The sequence below is a fragment of the Lepisosteus platostomus genome, chromosome 5 (assembly GCF_059453375.1).
Source record: "Lepisosteus platostomus isolate fLepPlt1 chromosome 5, fLepPlt1.hap1, whole genome shotgun sequence".
Classification (NCBI taxonomy): Eukaryota; Metazoa; Chordata; class Actinopteri; order Semionotiformes; family Lepisosteidae; genus Lepisosteus; species Lepisosteus platostomus.
This window is the reverse complement of record NC_142615.1, coordinates 15,783,362-15,797,524: the sequence shown is the minus strand read 5'-3', so window position 1 is coordinate 15,797,524 and position 14,163 is coordinate 15,783,362. Positions and strand designations below refer to the sequence as shown.

The following is a 14,163-nucleotide window of genomic DNA, read 5'->3' as shown; positions in this document are numbered from 1 at the left end:
AGGGAAAGCAGATTGAGATCCTCTGACATGAAAAGTGACAGATAAAAGCCATTTCTCATCCTTTCTCTTAGTGGTGGAACTATCGCATGTAAATGAGGCAACTTGCAAGGCGAGCAGGCTCGGTGCACACCGAACGCAGATGTCTCAGAGCAGTAGAGACGTGTCCAAGTGGCTGTCAAAGGACAGCACTTTGCCGGCGCCGTGGCTTAGTTGGCTAAAGCGCCTGTCTAGAAAACAGGAGATCCTGGGTCCGATTCCCAGCGGTGCCTTTCTTCCTGTCTTACTGTACAGAATTTATCCTTATGGGCAAATCCCATGCCTTTTAATTCAGGTGAATGCAAGTGTCCGTTTCCTTTCTGGAACAACTTGTTTTGAAAGAAATCTATACAGCTTGCGAAAGATGAAACACAAATCTTGCTTATCAGTGAAGAAGAGGTACTCCCAGCAGGCCAGCTAATACCAGCAAAAAAATTTTTTCACCCTAACCCAGAGAATGGAGAAAAGCGAGGCGCCTGTGGCTCTGCAGTGTAATCAGTTCGCGAGTTCGGCGGTTAGCTGAAAGAGTGGTAAATGGAGCTCGCCCCAGCCCGTCCTTATTCTTTTAAACAGGATAAAAAATTAACTTCGCCGCCATTACTACCAGCTTTAAAAGACTGCCATGGGCACGGAAAAAAACACACTACAGATGACTTTTCTGGAACCGAAGCAGAGATTCCTTTACGAACCAACTGATAAAGCTCAGCCAGTGAATACTGTTAACAGAATGTGAAAGCACGATCAACTTTGTAACTGCAACCACAGGAAAAACAGCAAGAAGCAGGCTCCATTCCCCATTTAAATCTGTCGTGCGAGGCATGCTTTTTGCACGCATGAAGTAAATCCCACGATTGCTTTTGAACTTGGACAAAGTACTTCCAAAGGAGCGCTATGCGCAAAGATTTAACAAGCTCAACCCCCGCCGACGATTTGGTGTGAAGAAGCAGAACATTCAAGTTTCACAGACAGAAGCAGCACGCCAGCACAGCCAACATTAAAACGGAGGGCACACTACGATTTGCATTGACACAAAAGTGATCTGGGCAGACATCGTTCCTTACATAACGCAAAAAGTGACAAAGCGCTTTTGGGTTGAGAGTACGCAAGAAGGTTTTTGTTTTGTGCCTTGATGTCAAGCTGAGAAAGTATCTTTAAACACTTTGCTTAGTTTCTCGAGAGACTGCCAAAAAGCAGTTCCCTGCCTTTCGTCTGAAGCCAGCTGAAAGGGGGTCTCGACAGAAGCACCTAGCAGCGGTGGGATTTGAACCCACGCCCCCAAAAAGACTGGAGCCTTAATCCAGCGCCTTAGACCGCTCGGCCACGCTACCCGCTGTGCACTGTCTCTTTGTCTCATTACTTGCCCGGAGGAAGCCGGGTGGGTTTTGCTCTTGTCGCCCGAATTAGTGGCGTTATGACCGTGGAACCGACACCGGGGTAAAGTTAGCTCGAAGTTCGAAAACGATTTTGGCACGCCTGTAGCGCTTTCACGAAACCTCTTAGAATTGCGAGAATGCTTGTTTTGTGTATAAAATACATTGTGGATGCTTTCTCAGCCTTTACTTTTTCGTTTTTATGACATTTTTTTGACCAAGCACGAATATTCTTTTGTCCATATCTTCGCAATGGAAGCACAGAACGCCGTCAAACCAAATGCATTTTAAAGACCACGACTTGTAGATATTTCCACACTCTTTACATCAAACTATCAGTGAGCTAATTATCTTTTTTTAAACCTCCGGTTTTTCATCGATGCGTAATTACGCACGAACTGGAACCCGGGGGACCGCTGTGTGCACACGTTCACAACGCGAGAAATACTGTTCAAATCGCTTCGTGCGAAAAACCCGTATATGACCATAGGAAGCAGAACAGCGCAGTCTCCCATTACCCAGACTGTAAGCACGGGAATAAAGCTTTGTTTGACTTCTGAAACCCTTCCTTTACGTCCTGTTTTCATTCAGGTAAGGGTCAACTATATTGAAAATACTACTGACAGCAGGAAGATTAAAATATTCTTTACTCAGCATCTTATTAAACACAGCTCCCATGATGTTCAAACCGATTTTTTACACAGAACACTGACACAGCTTTGCATTCTGAATCTCTTTTTCTCATGCTTTTATTTAATATGGCACAATGCACTGGGATAGGGGTATTCTGTTCACAAACCCATAGCATTTAAACCACAGCACCCACAATGCTGCAAGTGTTTTGCACACTAAGCGGGTCCTCTGACTTTTCCCAGCTTTATTTTGGGTTGTGGAACCTTTCTTTATATTTTTTAGGATTTTCTGAAGATAACACTACAGGTGGGATGGGTGGGTTGTCTTCATGGCTCAATAGCATTTCAAATACAGCACCCACACTGCTGAAACCAAGTGTTTTACACACCAGACAGGCCCCCGAACCTCATACAACCTTACTGTGGCTGTGGCCCCTGTCTTTATTTTGTAATGAGTTTCTGAAGATAACACTACAGGTAATACACTGGGACAGGTGGGTCGTCTTCATGGCTCAATAGCATTTCAAATACAGCACCCACTCTGCTGAAACCAAGTGTTTTACACACCAGACAGGCCCCCAAACCTCATACAACCTTACTGTAGCTGTGGCCCCTTTCTTTAATTTTTTATGATTTTCTGAAGATTACACTACAGGTAATACACTGGGACGGGTGGGTCGTCTTCATGGCTCAATAGCATTTCAAATACAGCACCCACTCTGCTGAAACCAAGTGTTTTACACACCAGACAGGCCCCCGAACCTCATACAACCTTACTGTAGCTGTGGCCCCTGTCTTTATTTTGTAATGAGTTTCTGAAGATAACACTACAGGTAATACACTGGGACAGGTGGGTCGTCTTCATGGCTCAATAGCATTTCAAATACAGCACCCACTCTGCTGAAACCAAGTGTTTTACACACCAGACAGGCCCCCAAACCTCATACAACCTTACTGTAGCTGTGGCCCATTTCTTTAATTTTTTATGATTTTCTGAAGATTACACTACAGGTAATACACTGGGACGGGTGGGTCGTCTTCATGGCTCAATAGCATTTCAAATACAGCACCCACTCTGCTGAAACCAAGTGTTTTACACACCAGACAGGCCCCCGAACCTCATACAACCTTACTGTGGCTGTGGCCCCTGTCTTTATTTTGTAATGAGTTTCTGAAGATAACACTACAGGTAATACACTGGGACAGGTGGGTCGTCTTCATGGCTCAATAGCATTTCAAATACAGCACCCACTCTGCTGAAACCAAGTGTTTTACACACCAGACAGGCCCCCAAACCTCATACAACCTTACTGTAGCTGTGGCCCCTTTCTTTAATTTTTTATGATTTTCTGAAGATTACACTACAGGTAATACACTGGGACGGGTGGGTCGTCTTCATGGCTCAATAGCATTTCAAATACAGCACCCACTCTGCTGAAACCAAGTGTTTTACACACCAGACAGGCCCCCGAACCTCATACAACCTTACTGTAGCTGTGGCCCCTTTCTTTAATTTTTTATGATTTTCTGAAGATTACACTACAGGTAATACACTGGGACGGGTGGGTCGTCTTCATGGCTCAATAGCATTTCAAATACAGCACCCACTCTGCTGAAACCAAGTGTTTTACACACCAGACAGGCCCCCGAACCTCATACAACCTTACTGTAGCTGTGGCCCCTGTCTTTATTTTGTAATGAGTTTCTGAAGATAACACTACAGGTAATACACTGGGACAGGTGGGTCGTCTTCATGGCTCAATAGCATTTCAAATACAGCACCCACTCTGCTGAAACCAAGTGTTTTACACACCAGACAGGCCCCCAAACCTCATACAACCTTACTGTAGCTGTGGCCCATTTCTTTAATTTTTTATGATTTTCTGAAGATTACACTACAGGTAATACACTGGGACGGGTGGGTCGTCTTCATGGCTCAATAGCATTTCAAATACAGCACCCACTCTGCTGAAACCAAGTGTTTTACACACCAGACAGGCCCCCGAACCTCATACAACCTTACTGTGGCTGTGGCCCCTGTCTTTATTTTGTAATGAGTTTCTGAAGATAACACTACAGGTAATACACTGGGACAGGTGGGTCGTCTTCATGGCTCAATAGCATTTCAAATACAGCACCCACTCTGCTGAAACCAAGTGTTTTACACACCAGACAGGCCCCCAAACCTCATACAACCTTACTGTAGCTGTGGCCCCTTTCTTTAATTTTTTATGATTTTCTGAAGATTACACTACAGGTAATACACTGGGACGGGTGGGTCGTCTTCATGGCTCAATAGCATTTCAAATACAGCACCCACTCTGCTGAAACCAAGTGTTTTACACACCAGACAGGCCCCCGAACCTCATACAACCTTACTGTAGCTGTGGCCCCTTTCTTTAATTTTTTATGATTTTCTGAAGATTACACTACAGGTAATACACTGGGACGGGTGGGTCGTCTTCATGGCTCAATAGCATTTCAAATACAGCACCCACTCTGCTGAAACCAAGTGTTTTACACACCAGACAGGCCCCCGAACCTCATACAACCTTACTGTGGCTGTGGCCCCTGTCTTTATTTTGTAATGAGTTTCTGAAGATAACACTACAGGTAATACACTGGGACAGGTGGGTGCTATTCATGAGTCAAAAGCTTCATCACAACATCTGAAAATTTTAGATTTTACATTCTTTTTATTTCCCATGTTTCGTTTAGTTTTTTCCTAATTTCACATTTTAAATAAGCTATATCTGTAATCACAATGAAGGTGTGGTATGCAGTCTTGATGATGTGACTGTGTAACCATCAGGCACGAAGGAGAGAAAAACAAAAAACTCCAAAGGAGAAAAAAAATCTCTGGGGGTCCAAGGCCTGATGGTTGACCTCCCCTCCAGGTCCTGGTTGTGTATGACAAATAGTTACTAGAAACAGTTCACATGCACAACCATGCAGATTGACACGGTGAATTCTATTTCATATATTATGTGAGACTAGATGTTAATGTTGAGTGTGTCCCATCCACTGGGTTGAGCAGTACAGGATCTTGAGTTTTGTAGGCTGGGTTCCTTGCTTCAGAAATCCAGGAGGATCCCTTGTCATGGGGGACGGAGCTCAATATCAACCAAAGGCACCGAAGAGAGAACAGTGGCAGGCATGGTGTGGAGAAAAAAAAAGGGTTAGACACAGAAAAAACAATTGCAACGTGGTTGTCTACTTACCCACTTGATATCTATGTTTCTGCACCTCCTAAAGAATTAGATCACTTGGGATAAAGAAGACTACAGAGACGATGTAGAAGACTACAGCATTGTTAAATATGCTTATAGGTATGGGGCATCCTTAAAAAGGTCTGACATATATTTCCACAATTTAGGGGCTGTGTGCCTAAATGCTCTGCTACGTGCTTGCTATTGTTAACATAATCTGTTCATTGATCTAGACAGCATCCTACAACTACCTTAACCTTACTGTAAGAAAAGTATCACTTTGGTGTCTAGGCTGTTCTTTTTCATGAGTCTCCACTCCTGGAGATGTACATGGTACGATATTGAAAGCCAGTGGGGTTCGGACTTCGATGATGCAATTGTGTTTTATTGTTCCGGTTAGAATCCTTTTAGCACTGTGCCCTGTCTGAAGGTAGATAGAGTACTGTTTTGGAAACCTAATAAAAAGGAATCACCCTAGATACACTTCTATTTGATAGAAGCCATTTTTCTTTGATCTTTCTCACAACGGAGTGGAATTTCTTGATTAATCTATCTTACTAGGATGGATACAATTTTATCTGGAAATCTTTCACATAAATCATGTCATGGTGACATACTGTCGTTTTACATTTCTTTGCACTACTACAGTGATGTTAACAGTGTGTAGTGATCATATTTAAAAGGGACTGTGTTGTGTCATGATTAACTTTTTTACTGTTTTCATACAGACTTTGTTTGGTTTCTGGCAATAGATAACAAATGGTTTCTAGTGATTTTGTGTTCTAGTGTTTTTCATTATTGTTTGGCAAAGTGTACGAAAGTTTACTCTTACCCAAGATAAAATTTTTGGGGGGATATTGAAACTTGTACTTACGTGTCTTTTGGGGGTGAATTCTGCTGAGAACACGTTGACAGTCTTCTTGAGTTTCCAGCATGTCTTTTATGTAATGCTCGGGAGTAGGGGGTGGATGCTCACTCATCAACAGTGCCTGAAATATAAAACCGTAAGAAGGGTTACGAACTGCAAAGGATCCAAGGAGTATAAATGGGTCACAAATCAAGATCTAGGTATTTGCACAATTTTCCAGATCTCTCTTAATCAAACTCCTTTTTTCTTACTTTGTGTTTTTACAGCAAGACGTTATATTGTTTCTGTGCTAAATGGCAAGCTCTTTTAGGTGTTCATGGTTGTGTCTTTGTTTCTATACTATTGGAAAGAAACCTAGTAAGTGATTTGATGCATCCATGTCTAATCATTAATCTGACACAGTAATTCTATCTTTGAGATGCCTGTGTCATGTAATAAATTGCACAGATTATCAGTAATCTTTTATGTGTGCCTTCTTTGGTGTGTTTTTTGAAAAGTTATCTCTAATTTATAGAACCATTAATGCCAGAAGACAAGCCTGCAATCCAAACTTCTTAACAATAACAAACAATTATAACGTCCACTGAAATATGTCATCCTACTGTATGTTTCTGCTGAATCTAAAACTACATGTCCTGCTTAAAAAACCCTTTCATAGTGATAGTTTGCATGCAGAGCATACTCACCAAACTGGGGTTGGCAAAATGTACATATCCATGTTACTTCATTCTTTGCGCTTTCATACTCTTCTTTTGAGATGCACAATTCATGGAACCAGTTTTCACAACTGTCACACTGAATCTACACGGACAGTAAACCTTATATCAGTTCAGCTATCACCTTTCACTGGCATGTTTTGTTATTATGTGCTTACATTACACATACAGATAGAGATGATGTTCACTTACCCAGTTTGTCTGCCGCACTGGTGTTTCTCCACACATCAGGCACATGTCCTGGAGAGGAGCTATAATAAACATGCCAAATAGACTGATTTTTCCAATGTTATCTACAGATCATTGTTGCATAATTGAAGACAGTTTGATAGAGACCTTTTCGTATGCACTTTCCTGATTAGGTGTTCTACTGCTTCTTAAACCGCACATTGTCATGTCTCAGAATACTCCTGTCAACACCTGTTACCCTTTTTTGCGTCAGCGTGTGTTGCTATGATTTTAAGGGGGCACATGATAACACAGCTATCATGTTTCAGTTTGCTTTGCTTCACTATGGGCAATTTAGACCCACACTTTTCCCAGACAATGGTTGTGTCAACCACGACGAAGGCCAAAGTGTCATTGAATTTTAACTGTGTGAAATGTGATTTAATTAACTTTTCATCACTGTGTTATATAGTACAAAAAGAATACCCAAATGAGATCTGCATATAAATAAATTGAGAATCTTTTTCATCCAGACTTGTTACAGAGAGAGAACATGCTTCAGGAAAATAATATACACCAAGAAACGTAGGCAATGAGGTTCAAATGGTCCAATACATGAAGCCTCAAGAATTCTGATTGACAGGTCTTCCCGCAACTTTCTCATTTCTTTGGCACTGCTGTTTATTTCGATATATGTTGGAATATCCGGGAAATTGTTAATGATGTCTGCGCCCATCTAACAGACAAAAGTTTGTTTCAATTATTTCCCTAAAAATCTCTCATACAATAGTTTTAAGTCCAAAATTTCGGCGTGGAAAGGTTATGCTGACCTGCATCACAAAGACCCCACAGCTTGAGGCATCTGCTTGCCTGGTGTGACCAATCACGCTTGGGTGCCAGTTGATATTCAACCAGTCTTCTTTTCCTAGGACATTCCTTCGCATCTTAAAAAAGTCCCTGTGAATCAAAACAATAGGTTATTGATAAATGAGGAAATATTTGTCATGCTGAACTTGAACCTGAAATGTATGTGTGCCCCTGCAGAATTTCACCACGAAACTAATGCTTGATTTCTTACCTGAACCTTTTTGCCGCTGCAGTGGAGTCTCCCATCTCATCACTCCCCATAGGGTCGACCACAAAGACTTTCTGGGATGGAGCATATAGATACTGCAAGAAACAAAGGGCCCATCATCAGACATGAAGTTGCATTTAATGTGGGGCCAGACACACAGGCAGTTTCAGGAGTTTTATGTTGTTTAAACAAAGGTTTTTAATATTTGAATATTTTATATATATAATATTTATATTTATATATTATTTAACATTTAACATTTTGCAAACCTCGGCAAAGACAGTCAGGAAATGACCTAACAGTACTTTTTTTCCTACATGACACTTTGACTTGTTTGGTTGTCTGTTCATTACACAGCAGTATTCACAATAATAATTTAGGAAAAGTGCACTGTCACCATTGCCTTGGACACTCACTATCAATGTCCACCTTTTTTAACAGGAGAGGAACACATACATTGTGACTTTGTAATTTTTTTAGATGCAACAAGGATAATCACTTGAACTGTAATGGTTCCAGGTGTAATTATAAACCTACGCTGTTTTGGATTACCTGCACCACACTTACCAACAATTTCCAGTGGACACCAGTGTTAAAAAAGCTAATAATGGCTTCATAGTTTTCAAAGTTGACCTGTAATGAAAAAAATGACAAGATTAGTACAACAGGCTGCCTCACAGGGATGGTGTGCTACCTTTGAATTTTGATTTCTGACTATAAAGGTAGTTTCTTTAGGCAGCACCATGGGCACAGTTGTGACCTGTTTTGATTGCTTGTAGCTCTCCTTGTTTCTCTATTGATAAAACAATCATCAGTTAGTGAAAAACCATGTTTGCCCCCTCACTAATGTAATCCATCAACATTTGTGTTTGATGTCCTTACCTTGGACAAACGTTGTCTAGCCATGCGCTCTCTATTCCCACTCATGATTACACCAGTTGTGTAGTGGTTCATTAGGAAAACCTTCTTCCCCAAGTCCATGGATTCTTTCGCTACTTGAAAGTAACACTCAATGGTCTTATGGAAAAAGCAAACACAATTGAAGAAGATGTGATTTCACGCACTCACACACATTTGATTACACAAAAGCTCAGAAACCTTAACAAATGCATGCAATCAAACACTTTCATCTTACCTCGCCTATGAGCCACTCATCTGGTTTCAGAGACACAAACTCCGAGTGTCTGAGAATATATGTGTCTGCACTGTGCATGGATGGCAAAACTGCAACCACTAATTCACTCGGATTGATGTTCCAAAGGGCGTGTACCTAAAAAAGATTTACCAAGCCAAAAGCATACACAAGAGATCACTGGACCTAACATAATGAAAATTGAGATTACACACCACAAGTATAACACAAGTATGTCAACAAGTATAACAAGTTAGAGAGAAACGACAAAGAACACCTACAGTAGTAGAAGATGACATTCATAAGCTCTGAAAAAGAAGTGAATGTCCACACAGAGAAATATTTGAAATACAAATCCTACCTTCTTTTTGAAATCTGTTTTCTCTTTTATAAGTTTTGAGATGGGGCGTGCATCACAGTGTGGTGTGATCACTTCAGCCATGCCCACGGCAGCTTGCTTGGGTGACACTTTCCTTTCTTCTTTGTGCTGCCATTCTTTATATTCTGTGGTTCCTGCTTTCCCCTGCTGTACTTGCAGGCCGTTGCTGTCATCTGGCGATTTTTCATTTGTTTCAATATTTCTATTGCTAACTTTTTTTTCCTGTGTTCTCATTTTTTTGGGGATTGGAATTTTCTGTGGTGCGCTGTAGAATTTATTTTTTGTTTCTTTGCCTACACCTGGTGCTCTCTTTGCCCATTGTTCCTGTGCATGTTCATGACGTGTCTTAGTGGTGATCAATGGAGCCGTCAAAACCTTTTTGGGGAGAGCATTTTGGATTATATGTTCTCTGTACCGGCCTTGGAGGGATTGTCTCATTATCGTAATAAACTCTGCTGGCCTCAGTTTCCTCCTGTGCTGAAGTATTGAATGCTTGACAATGCCAAACCAGGTCTCAACATGACAATTAGTGGCTCTTGTTTGTGCTACCTCTGACATTGATATGTCTTTTTTGCTGTCTGAAGCATATCTTGCCAGGTCACCCAACAAAATTCCACTCCACAGTGGAAATAGTGCCATGTATCTTTGCAACAGAAATCTTATTATGTCTTCACAGAAATAGGGGTTCACATTGTGTTGTGTCCCATAGTCATCATGTCCTTGAGCTGATATGCTGTCTTCATAAATACCTTTGAACTCCACAGCGAAAGGAGAGCGGCCCAGGCTGCCTCTCATTTTTGGGTACAGTACCTCATCTGTGTCTTTGACTTCTGCTTCCTTTTCCATCTGGTCTGGTGTGGTTGTTTGAGAAATGTAAGCGTTAAGGAGGCAGACACTAGATTGGACTTCATTTGTGAACCTCCTGCTTGAGAGTACAATACACATGTGTTTGAAAACATTTCTGGCGACACTCAAAGTTGTGCTGTTTTGCAGGATGGCAAAGGAAAATGTTGCAAAGTCTCACAGTCCTTTGTCTGTTGTTTTTTTACTAATTGCTTGAGAGACAGCCTTTATGACATGGGCAGAGCAAAGGTGCAGAACAGTGAACATCTGAAGTTCTGTGTACTTAAGTTTGCCTTGGCAGACTTTCATTGCACGATTTAAGTATGCATGGATGGTGTCCCCATTGAAGGCAAAAAGAACACTGTGAATCAGGGCCCAGCTGTAGTCAGTTTCTACATGCTGCACTCTCTTGGTAGTACATGTTGAGATGTCAAACATGAATTTCCGTAGCCAACGTTCTATACTGACAATGGTGTGGTCAGTTGTCAACATTTCAGACACTGGTAATGGAGGCTTTCTTTTTCCACCTCCAGGTAAAGTAAGACTGTAGTACAAAATTCTTTTGTTCTCCATCTATAAGGGCAGGTGACTGGAGATCTCAATAAGAGTCAACACAAACACAAATGATGCAAAAACCAACACAGTCTTCCTAAAATAATTTATGTAAGTATTTTCAAACCGCTTATACTTTCTGAGTACGCTAAAAAAAATCAGTTGTGGACTGTACCTCTTACCCCACATTGAAAGTTTGTATATTTGTTATTTGTTCAAAATAGAGCCTATTGCTTTTTAGAAATCAAAGACACAGGTCACTATTTTTCTGTTCATTTAAAGTGTGTGTTGAGTGCGTATGTGGTCAGATATGTGCCAGCTTCATATGAAGTCGATCTGACTTCTATTCAGGACACTGTATTTGGCAAGCTGCCAGTAATAGGGTATTGAAGATACTGGTGAATAGCTAGCCCAGGTTACTGTTCACACAAATGCTCCGGCAGTTGTTAGGGTCAGGTGATCAGTCCTGGATTCCAGGCCAAAGGAAAACATCCGTACTTCAGGATGGGGTTGAGTATTTTAAACTAGGCTCATCACTAGGCTCATGCAGTTATGTCACATGATGTGGCTGTTTACCCTGTCTACGCCACAGGCCTTTTGTAGTTTAAGGGTATGGAGTTAGTATACTTGCTCCAGCTTTGTGTTTGGGAAATCCAAGGGATATTGGTTGTTTTCTATAGACAATTCAACAATGTTCTGTTTTTAAGACTTTGTACCATACACCGATCCGCCCCGGAGACCCAAGTGATTCTGGTTTAGGTAAGCCAAGGGACAATGATCTTCACATTACCAGGGGGACAGTGGGTGGACAAGTCTCCCCTAAACAATGTATCTTGTCAGATTATGATGTCAGTCCGTTTAATAATGTTGTTGAACTCCCTTCAGCCAAAATACAGAGGAGCCCAGGCCCAGAATGTTACACATACTGACAGAGAGTGATCTCATTATGTGTGTCATGATGGTGCTGTCTGGCTGTCCTGCTGGTCTGGATGAGGGGTGCGTAGTGTGGTGCAGGTACTTGTCCCATCCTGCTCTTGGTCCAGGTTGGAGGGTTGCACCGATTCTGAGTCTTGTTAGCTGGTATGGATTGGTTTGGGGGTGTTGATACCAGAGTGGTCCAAGAGGGGGGTGCAGATGTCTCGGGGGCATTCTTGTTTTTCTATGACTTCACGTTGATTCTGTTGGTTCTGAGTGTCTTGGTTACATACGCTTGTGTGTATAGATGAAAAAGCTATTGAAGAGCACCTCATTCATCTCGGTGGAAGTTCCCATGTTCAAAAAATCCTAAAAAGAGAATTAAAGTTTCACACAACAAAGCATGACTGTGAAAGGTCAGGAGGCCTGACACTTGCACAAGTGCACAACACTTGATTACAGTCAAAAAATCATGAAGCCATGAAGACGACCCACCTGTCCCAGTGTATTACCTGTAGTGTAATCTTCAGAAAATCATAAAAAATTAAAGAAAGGGGCCACAGCTACAGTAAGGTTGTATGAGGTTTGGGGGCCTGTCTGGTGTGTAAAACACTTGGTTTCAGCAGAGTGGGTGCTATATTTGAAATGCTATTGAGCCATGAAGACGACCCACCCGTCCCAGTGTATTACCTGTAGTGTAATCTTCAGAAAATCATAAAAAATTAAAGAAAGGGGCCACAGCCACAGTAAGGTTGTATGAGGTTCGGGGGCCTGTCTGGTGTGTAAAACACTTGGTTTCAGCAGAGTGGGTGCTGTATTTGAAATGCTATTGAGCCATGAAGACGACCCACCCGTCCCAGTGTATTACCTGTAGTGTAATCTTCAGAAAATCATAAAAAATTAAAGAAAGGGGCCACAGCTACAGTAAGGTTGTATGAGGTTTGGGGGCCTGTCTGGTGTGTAAAACACTTGGTTTCAGCAGAGTGGGTGCTGTATTTGAAATGCTATTGAGCCATGAAGACGACCCACCTGTCCCAGTGTATTACCTGTAGTGTTATCTTCAGAAACTCATTACAAAATAAAGACAGGGGCCACAGCCACAGTAAGGTTGTATGAGGTTTGGGGGCCTGTCTGGTGTGTAAAACACTTGGTTTCAGCAGAGTGGGTGCTGTATTTGAAATGCTATTGAGCCATGAAGACGACCCACCCGTCCCAGTGTATTACCTGTAGTGTAATCTTCAGAAAATCATAAAAAATTAAAGAAAGGGGCCACAGCTACAGTAAGGTTGTATGAGGTTTGGGGGCCTGTCTGGTGTGTAAAACACTTGGTTTCAGCAGAGTGGGTGCTGTATTTGAAATGCTATTGAGCCATGAAGACGACCCACCCGTCCCAGTGTATTACCTGTAGTGTAATCTTCAGAAAATCATAAAAAATTAAAGAAAGGGGCCACAGCTACAGTAAGGTTGTATGAGGTTTGGGGGCCTGTCTGGTGTGTAAAACACTTGGTTTCAGCAGAGTGGGTGCTATATTTGAAATGCTATTGAGCCATGAAGACGACCCACCCGTCCCAGTGTATTACCTGTAGTGTAATCTTCAGAAAATCATAAAAAATTAAAGAAAGGGGCCACAGCTACAGTAAGGTTGTATGAGGTTTGGGGGCCTGTCTGGTGTGTAAAACACTTGGTTTCAGCAGAGTGGGTGCTGTATTTGAAATGCTATTGAGCCATGAAGACGACCCACCTGTCCCAGTGTATTACCTGTAGTGTTATCTTCAGAAACTCATTACAAAATAAAGACAGGGGCCACAGCCACAGTAAGGTTGTATGAGGTTCGGGGGCCTGTCTGGTGTGTAAAACACTTGGTTTCAGCAGAGTGGGTGCTGTATTTGAAATGCTATTAAGCCATGAAGACAACCCACCCATCCTACCTGTAGTGTTATCTTCAGAAAATCCTAAAAAAATAAAGGTTCCATAACCCAAAACAAAGCTGGGAATAGTCAGATGACCTGCTTAGTGTGCAAAACACTTACCTGCAGCATTGTGGGTGCTGTGGTTTAAATGCTATTGGTTTGTGAACAGAATACCCCTATCCCAGTGCATTGTGCCACATTAAATAAAAGCAAGAGAAAAAGAGATTCAGAACACAAAGCTGTGTCAGTGTTCTGTGTAAAAAGTCGGTATGAACATCATGGGAGCTGTTTTTAATAAGCTGCTGAGTAAAGAATATTTTTATCTTCCTGCTGTCAGTAGTATTGTGAATATAGTTGA

The 14,163-nt window shown here is 41.8% G+C and overlaps 3 long non-coding RNA genes and 1 other non-coding gene across 4 annotated transcripts; all 4 read right to left on the bottom strand.

The window, feature by feature from the left end:
* Positions 1–1,282: 1,282 nt before the first annotated feature.
* trnal-aag (transfer RNA leucine (anticodon AAG)) lies at positions 1,283–1,364 on the bottom strand. Its single transcript has one exon. It is a non-coding gene; the product is annotated as a tRNA-Leu (tRNA).
* Positions 1,365–5,936: 4,572 nt separating this feature from the next.
* On the bottom strand, positions 5,937–7,121 carry LOC148664073 (uncharacterized). Its single transcript, XR_015936471.1, has 3 exons — positions 7,024–7,121; positions 6,802–6,916; positions 5,937–6,236 (listed from the first exon to the last, which is right to left on the bottom strand). It is a non-coding gene; the product is annotated as an uncharacterized LOC148664073 (long non-coding RNA).
* Positions 7,122–7,615: 494 nt separating this feature from the next.
* On the bottom strand, positions 7,616–8,163 carry LOC148664072 (uncharacterized). The gene is made up of 3 exons (XR_015936470.1): positions 8,078–8,163; positions 7,830–7,956; positions 7,616–7,735 (listed from the first exon to the last, which is right to left on the bottom strand). It is a non-coding gene; the product is annotated as an uncharacterized LOC148664072 (long non-coding RNA).
* A 478-nt stretch (positions 8,164–8,641) lies between these two features.
* LOC148664071 (uncharacterized) lies at positions 8,642–11,668 on the bottom strand. The gene is made up of 4 exons (XR_015936472.1): positions 9,568–11,668; positions 9,210–9,344; positions 8,957–9,091; positions 8,642–8,707 (listed from the first exon to the last, which is right to left on the bottom strand). It is a non-coding gene; the product is annotated as an uncharacterized LOC148664071 (long non-coding RNA).
* Positions 11,669–14,163: the final 2,495 nt, after the last annotated feature.